This window comes from Panicum virgatum, chromosome 9N, assembly GCF_016808335.1.
Source record: "Panicum virgatum strain AP13 chromosome 9N, P.virgatum_v5, whole genome shotgun sequence".
NCBI classification, from domain to species: domain Eukaryota; kingdom Viridiplantae; phylum Streptophyta; class Magnoliopsida; order Poales; family Poaceae; genus Panicum; species Panicum virgatum.
In genome coordinates, this window is record NC_053153.1 from 36,428,420 (window position 1) to 36,439,065 (window position 10,646).

Here is a 10,646-nt window from a genome sequence, read left to right on the forward strand (position 1 = left end):
CATATTGTTGAGCCGGAGTTTAAGAGCAACGAGATGCTCACGGAGTGCGGCGATGTCGCTCTTCTCCTCCTCCTTGTCGTCACTGTCCGTGTAAGCGTAGACCTCCGGAGGGCCCCAGATCGGTGGTGGCGACCTGAATCGTCGCACCGATCCTGGGTTGGAGTCAATTGACTCCCTCTCCTCCCGATCCAATGGCGGGCGCATCTCCTTCCCACGGCCGACCTTTTGCCCAACCACATGAACACGTGGTGGACACGGGCTGGCCGGAGAATACTCCGGGGACTTGGGCATCACCGCCTGGAGGGCAGCGACTTGCATCACATGGCCGCCAGAAGATGACGGCACGAGACGCTTCCCGATGGCCTTCCGCGGGGAAAGAACCCTGATGGTTGGCCGTCCAGGAGTACGCGCACCAATCCTCCCATTGCCCCTTGATGCAGGTCTTCTGGGGGGCGACGTCGCGCGAGCTGGAGACGACCGGCACGAGGGGGAGGCCGGGCGGCCTCCCCTAGGCCGGCCGGCCCTGGTGGTGGCCTGCTGGCCGGGCGGCAACGTGAGGATGTTGGCCATAGGGATTGGCTCGATGATCCGAAGGCTGTAGTCTAAACTCTGGCTCTGGATCAACTTGGATGCAGCGGAAGGGGTGGAGCTGTCCGTGGCAGCGGATTGCGGAGTTCTGGGCAAGGATTGTGATGCCATGGACGTGATCTAGTCTCAAGAATTGGTGGCCTAAGTCTTGGATTGCAGGAAGAGAGTGGAATGGCAAGGAGGAAGAAGCCTCCCGACTTAAATCGACTCTGATCGGTGCAGCTCCTCCAGAAGCGGAACGTTCACTCGATGAGGAGCGGTGCTGTGCAACGGCTCTCCGGAACGAGTCCGTGGGAGGCCGGGCGGCCCAAGCAAGGCCGGCCGGCCCCACACTCTAAAGTGTGGGCCCCAGTCTTCTGGCAGAGGCTCTTTCGTCAAGAGTAGGGCTCAATTCTTGGGGTGGTTTTCCCATGGGTGAAAAGGGAAGGAAAGAATAGAATAGAGAAGGGTTCTATCCTATGATACAGCCAGTTTTGGGTCTGGCGAGGACCATAGACGAGATTTGTCATATCTCGGAAAGCTCGAAGACGTCTACTTCCTCGAGTTCTGGCATTTCTTGTTCTAGGAACACTTTTAATCTTTGGCCGTTAACCTTGAAAGTGTTCCCGTCATCATCTTGGAGGGTAACCGCGCCGTGATCGGCAGCGTCAAGCACTAAGTAAGGGCCTTCCCACTTACTTCTAAGCTTACCATGACCAAACAATCGTATGCGGGAATTAAAGAGAAGTACTTTATCCCCTGCCTTGAACTGCTTGATCTTGATTCGCTTATCGTGCCAACGTTTCGTACGCTCCTTGTATAACTTGGAGCTATGGTGCACTTTTTCCCTCCACTCGTCCAATTCAGCTAATTGAATTTGTCACTTAATTCCAGTTGATTGGAGGTCCATATTCCACCTCTTGATTGCCCAATGGGACTTGAATTCTAGCTCAACTGGAAGATGGCAGGTCTTGCCGTAGACCAGTTGGTAAGGGATCATCCCTATTGGGGTCTTATAAGCTGTCCGATATGCCCAGAGTGCCTCGGGTAATTTGCTTTTCCATCCCTTTCCCATGGCATTTACAGTCTTCTGCAGAATGTTCTTGATTTGTTTGTTAGACGTTTCTGCCTGACCATTTGTTTGGGGATGGTATGGAGTAGCAACCCGGTGGTCTACTCCAAGTTCGCTGAGGCACTTCTTGAAAGTTTTATCGATGAAGTGTGAGCCTCCATCGCTAATCACGACTCGTGGAACTCCAAAGTGTGGGAATATTGTTTCCTGGAACATTATTTTGGAGCTCCTTGAGTCGGCCGCAACACAAGGAAGTGCTTCTACCCATTTGGACACGTAGTCCACAGCCACCAAGATGTACTCGCACTGCTCTGACATAGGGAAGGGACCCATGAAGTCAACTCCCCATACGTCAAAAATTTCCACTTGAAGGTTACTCTTCAAGGGCATAGCATCTCGGGAATTGATATTCCTGTGCTTTTGGCATCTTGGGCAACGCCAGAAAAAACCACTCTGCCAAACTTTTGCATGGGTACGGAACGCTCCTTAATGTCCTCCATAAGGCGAGGAGTGACAACGCTCAAGAATCCTCTGGGTCTCACAAAGCGGGACACAGTGACGGAGTAGGCCATCAGCACAGACCTTAAATAGATAGGGGTTGTCCCAAAGGTGGAATCTGCTGAGGTGAATTAGCCTCTTCTTGTCTTCTCCTGGAGGTATGTATCCGGTCACCATAAATTTCACTAGGTTAGCGTACCAAGGACTGGACGCGGTGACCTTTAGGAGAGTATCATCTCTCAGGTAGTCGTTTACCGGAAGATCCGACCCTTGGATTTGCATCCGGGAGAGATGATCAGCCACACAGTTATCTGCTCCTTTCTTGTCCCTGATTTCAAGATCAAACTCTTGAAGGAGCAGAATCCAACGGATGAGTCGTGGCTTAGCGTCCTTCTTAGTGAGTTGGTACTTAAGTGCAGCGTGATATGTATACACTATCACTTTAGCACCAACCAAGTAGGACCTGAACTTGTCCATGTCAAAGACCACGGCCAAAAGTTCCTTGTCCGTTGTGGCATAGTTGAGCTGGGGGCCGGTCAGTGTCTTACTGGCATAAGATATGGCGTAGTGTTGCTTATCCTTGCACTGACCGAGCACTGCTCCAACGGCATAGTCACTAGCGTCGCACATAATCTCGAAAGGAAGACTCCAATCGGGGGGTTGTATGATGGGTGCGCTAACGAGTGCCTTCTTGAGGGTATAGAAGGCTAGGAGGCAATCGTCATCGAAGTTGAAAGGAGCATCCTTGGCAAGGAGATTTGTCAAGGGTCGGGCTATACAAGAGATGTCTTTGATGAATCTCCGGTAAAAGCCAGCGTGGCTCAGAAAACTTCTCACCCCTTTGGCATTCGTCGGGGGGTGGTAATTGCTCGATTACCTCTATCTTTGCCCGATCCACTTCTATTCCTCTTTCGGGCACTCTATGTCTGAGGACAATCCCCTCTCTAACAATGAAATGGCACTTTTCACAATTAAGGACCAAGTGCGTGTCTTGACATCTCTTGAGAACTTTATCCAAATTCTCAAGGCATTTGTCAAAGCTCTTTCCATAGACCGAGAAATCATCCATGAAAACTTCCATGATGTTCTCAATCAAGTCAGAGAAGATCGCCATCATACACCGTTGAAAACAAGCGGGTACATTGCAGAGACCAAATGACATCCGCCGATAGGCGAACGTGCCGTACGAGCAGGTGAAGGTTGTCTTATTCTGGTCATCAGGATGGATAGGGATATGATGATAACCAGAATAGCCATCGAGGTAACAGAAATAGGAAAGCTTCGCCAACCGTTCAAGCATTTCGTCATTGAAGTGCAGTGGGAAGTGATCTTTCCGGGTAGCTTTGTTAAGCATTCGGTAGTCGATGCACATTCGCCAACCAGTAATGGTTCTCTGAGGTATGAGCTCATTTGTCTCATTCTGGACTGTCATGCCTCTCTTCTTTGGGACTACTTGAACTGGGCTAACCCATTCACTATCTTGCACGTGGTATATGATACCTGCGTGCAATAACTTTAGAACCTCCTTCTTGACTACCTCCCTCATCGCATCATTAAGCCGCCGCTGGTGCTTTCTCGACGGCTTATGGTCCGGTTCCATGGGGATGCGATGGGTACACAGATTGGGGCTAATCCCCTTCAAGTCCTACAGAGAGTACCCGATGATGGATCAGTACTTCTCCAGTACTGCAACGAGCTGCTGAGTCTCACTCTCTGTCAGCTTGTCGCTGATGACGACTGGCATGGCTCTGTTGTTGTGAAGAAACGCGTACTTCAATCTAGGAGGTAGCGGCTTTAGCTCTGGGAGAGAAGGTTGCGGTGGCTCCTCTCCTTCCAGCTTACTCTGGCCGTCCGGTTCTAACTCTTGGGTGAAATGAGTGGCATCGTCATCGAGGGATAGTTGAGTTTGCCCTTCCTGGATGGTGCACACTGCCTCTTCAAGTGGGTCTTGCTCCGGCCTAGCTTCCGCAATGGTGTACAGCTGAAAAGCTCTAGTACTAATGTTGCTACCATTCCCCGGTAACAGTGCTAGAAAGCTTGTTGGCACTCCTTAGCCTAACGAATTACTCCGCAAGCGCACAGAGACCGATTGTAGCTTTCACCAGGTGAGTAAGCCTGGGATATCGAATCCAAAGAACGATAAGCGTCGACTAGTGGTCTGGAGCGACTCAGCCGGATTCGTTGGGGAGCAGAGGTATGAGGGTAGAGGGCTTAACTCTAGATAGAATCCTAATTTCTAAGATAACTTGAGGAGCTACTAACTTGATCTATTTCGGCGGCCTAAGCGAAGGGCTCAGAAAGGGATGAGAAGGGGCCCAACATACTTTCGGCAATCCTACTACTATGAAAACACCCGAACGTGGTGGACTACTAGGGACGGACAAGGCTGTCACCACTTGCTGCCTACCACTGCGGTACCGTGGGGTGGAACACAACCCGAGGTAACTACCAAGCCTAAGCACCACGCCTAAACTATGGAGTCACTGACTTCCGCCTCACGCTAAGGCAAGAAGAAACCCCAAATGGACAGGACTTGCTGTCCACGCAGACAAAGGATCCCACAGATCAAAGAGAGCAACTAAACAAGTAACTTAAGTAAAAAGTAAACTAGTGAGAAACTAAAGATAAGTGAGGAAAACTTACTTGAGTATAAGATTCCCCCGAGGTGGGTACAAGATGGGGTAAGATCGAGAGAACTCGACTCCGCCCATTTAGCTCGGCTTCCGCCAAAGCTCTCACCTCACACTCTCCCTATTCTACTAAGGATGAACTGAAATTGTGAGGCACTCAAGCTCCCAAGGTGTGTGTTACAAGTGAGGTGAGGGGGTCATATTTATAGTGTGCCAAGGTCGGTTCTTGACGATTATTTCAGGTAGTGCCAGTTGTATGCAGTAGAGGAGGCGGTGCTTGATCTTCACGCGAAGACTGGACACCAGAGGCTGCAGAGTGGGGCTGGGCGGCCTGGCCTAGGCCGGGTGGCCTGGCCCTGCCACCACGTGTCACCGCCTTTCTGTGGGACGGTCCTGATCTCCTCCAAGCGTCGGTTCTTCAGGCAGTTTGATCAACCGTCATTCTTTTGGGCCGGGTGGCCGACCTCTGGCGGCCTCTCAGTCCTCCGTTGCACCGACATGCCTCTCTCTGGCCATGGATCACTTCTGGATAGGGTGTTTGCTGAATACTCGACCATGGCCCAGGTTGGCTTTTCTTTTGGATATGGGTCCAAGCCTTCTGGGTCCAAGTTGTGCATTTCTTGATATACCCCATTGGGATGGCTTGGATTCTCCCTCTATGTGTCTTTAGTAAAGTCTCATGCCAATATTCCACCGAAAGTATGCCGGTCGGCCGGATTCGAGCCTTCCTGTCCAAACAGTGTTCGTTTTGGGTCAAATTTGGATATGTTGTTCCTGAGGTCAAATAAACACCAAAACTTATGGAACTCATTAGTAATAATGGTTATGGCACGGTTAGGGCCTACATTTCATGAAATCAGGCGGAGCGTTGGTGGTGAAAAACATCGTTATCGACCGCCATCACATAGATGTGACTGGAATGAAACAGTGATTCGTCAGTTTATGCCATTGTTGACGGCCATTATTTCCCATTATGACCGTCAACATCTCGGGAATAAAATGAGCTTTACACCATGTTCCATACATATTTTACTTATTTCTAACAAGTTCCACAAGTTTTGGATGAGTTGTGCTTTCAGGAGATAATATACCAAAAATGAGCTGAAACTGGGAAAAACCCGGGCCGACCAGCCTCACCTAGGCTGGCCGGCCTGGCACCTCTACACAATGTGCTATGTCTTTGATCTAGGAGTGTAGTGACATCCAAACATTGCCTCTAAACCATGGATTAAAAGTTGGTTTGATCAAATGGACCGAAAGGCCTAGCACATGGATTGAAAGGCCCACCTGCAGCACTTACCGAGATCTTTTGGCCCGGAACACCACTATGGACTTCATGCACCCTTGGATCAAGATATCGGTGAAATGGGAGGCCGAGACGTGCCGAACCCAGGCCGGCCGGCCTTGGGTAGGCCGGCCGGCCTACAATTTTCAGCGTTGAAGCCACGCAACCACTACCGACCTCCGAGAGTGATCAAGAGCGTCCACGAAAAGGCAGTGCAGATTTGGCGTAGATCCCAGGCCGGCCGGCCTCCTTTGTCACGCCTCGAGCCCATCCTTCGCGTGGAAGCTAAGCAGCTGACCTACTTGCATAAAGTGTACGCGCTAGCTTCAGCACCGCCTTGGAAGAGCTATAAAAGGACACCCACACCTCCACTCCAACACACACACAAAAGGAGCTCTCTTCTCTCATTCTTAGTTTCTAGAGTAGGTTAGGTAGTCTGGGAGTTAGAGTCGAGTCGAGCTTGTCTCGGTATTTCGGAGTCGTCATCAGAAGTCGGGTATAAGCTCTTGTATCTTTTCCTTTGATATTTATCAATATAAGTTATCTTCTTTATCTTTTTGAGTTAGCTTTCCATTCCGCATTTATTTACCTTTCCAAGTTATCTTACTTGTGTGCGGAAGTAATTCTCTAGCTTAAGCTTTGTACCTATCTTGTTTATCGGGATCTTACCTTACGGGTTTTCTCGCCTGGACTAGGGAGGCTCAAGTTAGTTCCCTAGGTTGAGGGGGATTTCTCTTGTTAGCTACAAGAGTAATCCTAACACTGAGAGCAGACGTGGTGTCTGAGCTTAGTGTTAGCTAGAAAGTGTGTTCCACCCCACGGAACCGTTGTGGTAGGCGGCAGGTGGTGACAGCCCTGTCCGTCCTTTGTAGTCCATCACGTTCGGGTGTTTTCATAGCAGTAGTTGCAGGTTGCTGTTGGACTCTCCTCTCACCCCTTTCTGAAGTCATTCCTCTTCCAGCCGCCGAAGTAAGCTCTAGGTTCCCAATAACTAGTTAGAATCAAGGTTTAGTCTAGAGAGGCTAGCTCGATATTTTAGAAGTGTTTTAGGAGTCTTTCTCGCTCGTTGTCCTCCCAGCTGCTTAACTCTCTCAGGATTAGAGTCTCCTGTGTCAGACAGTCACCGTTGGCCATTATCTTATCTATCATATCAGGCTTACCCCCACTAAGTTAGTCGGTTGATATCTTTTGTAAAGTTTGTCATTCGATTCTTCGATACTCTTTAACCATAGTGCTTCCCTGAGGAAATATACGATATCCTGGAATACTCCAAGGTGAAGTGCTACAGTGGTGATTCTGTGCGCTTGCAGAATCCATATTCTATTGAGCGTAAGAAACGCCAACAAGTATTTCTGGCGCTGTTGCCGGGGAAGCAATTGGCTAAAGATATCGTTGAATAGTTTGATAAAATTTACTAGTTTGTCACCGCTAATTTTAGCGGGATTACCATTGCTCTCGGTATCTTTATGATTTCTGCAGAGTAGTGCAGGACCAAATTCGATCTACCATATCACTTCAACTCTGATCCAGAAATAATTTGGTGAATTATTTGACGCATAGTCGTCCTATCAGAAGAAATTTTCTTAGGATCAAGGTTTGACAACACCAGCTTCAATACCCATGGCTCAGAAGACACTCCGTCAATTCTCAGCCCCGTCCAATAGCCATATCCCTACTAGACTGAACAATGACCAAGGCACTAATGGCTTTGAGATAAAGACTGGGCTTGTCAACATGATTCAAGCAAGTCCCTTCTGTGGAAAGGCATCAGCGGATGCCCATGCTCATCTACAGAATTTTCTAGAAGTGAGCAGCATAATCAACCCAAAAGGCACTACGATGGATAATGTTCATCTTCGACTGTTCCCATTCTCTTTGCTTGGGAAAGCAAAGACGTGGTTCTACACCTACAAGGAAGCATTCAACACTTGGGATGCGTGCTCCAATGCTTTTCTGGTCAAATACTTTTCGGAGGGCAAGACCAATACCCTTCAGAACAGGATTTCTAGTTTTGAACAACTCCAGGACGAGACAGTCCCGGAAGCCTGGGAACGTCTTCAGGAATACATTGCAGCATGTCCACACCAAGGCATGAAAGAATGTCTTATCATTCAAAACTTCTTCCATGGCCTGAACCAGCGATCGCAAGATCACATGGATGCATCAGCAGGAGGGGCATTCCTCTCTCTCGATGTTGCAGGAGCTAAAGTGCTCATCGTCAAGATTGCTTCCAACCGGAGTTGGAAGGGAAATAGGCAGCCGGCCCATGCAAAAGAAATACATGAAATTGACTTGTCAATGTGCTGGCAGCCAAGATGGATCTTCTCATGGAAAAGTTGGAATCTCCACACCAGGTGGTTAACCAGACTATGGAGTGTAACACCCGGTTTATAAAAGGACATAAACCGAGCAATCATATACGTGCCAGGATCAAGTCACACGTATATACAACAGAATGAACAGTATATCACAGCACATATCACGAAAAAGACATAATAAAGCAAATATGAATGTTATTTATTACATTAATGACATATGTAACACCCGGTTTATAAAAGAACATAAACCGAGCAATCATATACGTGCCAGGATCAAGTCACACGTATATACAACAGAATGAACAGTATATCATAGCACGTATCACGTAAAAAGACATAATAAAGCGAATACGAATGTTATTTATTACATTAATGACTAAATGTCTGATACAGCGGAAGCGAAGTACAAATACGATAAAAGAACTCTCCGAAGCTGAGTAGGGCGCCACAGGGACGTCGACTGGGAGACGAACACCTAGAAGTCCTCGTAGTCCTGGTAGCGCTGAACGAATTCCCTCGTGTCGGCAGGAACTGAGCAGCAGTAGCGTAGCCAAGAGGAAAAAGTAGAGAAGAGGCAAGAGTGAGTACACAACTTGTACTCAACAAGTATAACACAAACTATGAGGCTCTAAGGTTGGCTGACTCAACTGCATTAGCTTTTAAGTGTTAGCAAAATTTTATTAAAGCTATTTACTACGAGTTGATGAATTACCATTAACCCAGTTACATAGTAATTAATCAGAATTAATTAAGAAACTACTGAGAACCAAACCGAAACCAAGCCACCAAGGTAACCCCGAGAGGCACCTCCCTCGTCGGAAGGAGATAACCCCACTAATCAAAAGGAGGATCTGGGCCGCTCATAACCGTGAGCACAGCTAGTATACCAGTTTTACACTCTGCAGAGGTTGCACATCTTTACCCACAAGTCGTGAGCTACGCCAGTTGTTCATCACACTTCCTTAGGTGAGATGACTAGCAAACTCACTACGAGGCCGTTACAAAGGACACGTTGGTAAGGTGTAACCGCTAAGGATTCAGTCAATGCAATGATGGGGCCCACCTCGAGGGGGTAGAAGACAACACAGACCAGCCTCGTAGCGTAGGACCATTGAAGCTCGACTCCCCTCTTGCCCCGCAGGTAAGTTACTCCCGAACCAAAATGGCCTAATTAGTAAGCCAAGACCGTCCCATTCCAGTCTTGTGGTAGCGCTGTTGTCCCAGGTTGTCGCTCTATGAACCAGTCCTTATGGAGAGTGGCCAACCAAGCACTAAGCACCGTGTTGGCCCCCTAAACCATGTTTCTACAAAAAACCATCTTTTAACGAGACGTGAGCCACTCATCCACACAGAGGGCCACTCTCAGAATTAAGTTCAAGTAAACCATTAATCAAATTAATTAAAAGGACCAGAGTGTGTTATAGCGCGGCACCTAGCACAACTAACCAAAAATGCAACCCAAAGGATAGATATAAAGGACATAAAGTGGCTAGGAAATCCTTATAGGCATACAGTATTAAAATGCAGTATGAAAATGTATTTAAAAGTGATAGGTGGTGTTCATGTTATACTTGCCTTCCTCGTACTGCTCCTGCTGCTGCTCAAAGTGCTCGGAAGACGGCTGGTACTGGTACTGGTACTGGGGCTCCTCAGATGGATCAACGTCTACTCACTAACACATGGCCAAAACAATGCACAATAATAAGCATACAAGCAAACACTAATAAAAACTAAGAAACAGTACATCAATACATTAAAACAGCACACTAAACTAGTCTAAAACTATTCTACGCGTTACAACGATCGCGTGGACATAAAGAACGCTTAAAACGGAGCTAAAACGCATATTCTAGGCTAAAAACAAGTTCTAGGGGCTTAACTGTAAGAAAAACAGAGTTTCTGGGGGTTTTCTGCAAAAACCAGGGACTAAAATGTAATTAACAGCTAGATCCGGGGTCTAACTCGCAAAAACTACAGGCCTGGATGGCGGGTTCGATTTCTGTAAAGCTTGAGGGGGTTTGTGTAAAAGTATGGGCAGATCTGCAAATATTTTTACACTGCCACGGAGTGCGGGTTGATTACAAGGAAACGCAGGGTCTCTTTTGCAAAAATGATAGGGCGAAGGGTACGCGCGGATCTGATCCGTTGGATCACGATCCTGCGGCTCAGAACAAAACGTTTCGCGATCTAACTGTGGGCTTGGGATGCGGATCGGGCGGCCAGGGTTTCTCGTGGGCGGCGGCGGCGGCGGAACGCGCCGGCGGCGGGTTCCCGCG

At 48.2% G+C, this 10,646-nt stretch overlaps 1 non-coding gene across 1 annotated transcript; it reads right to left on the reverse strand.

Annotated features, from left to right (window-relative positions):
- Positions 1 to 8,038: 8,038 nt before the first annotated feature.
- On the reverse strand, positions 8,039 to 8,145 carry LOC120693735. The gene has a single exon (XR_005683189.1). It is a non-coding gene; the product is annotated as a small nucleolar RNA R71 (small nucleolar RNA).
- Positions 8,146 to 10,646: the final 2,501 nt, after the last annotated feature.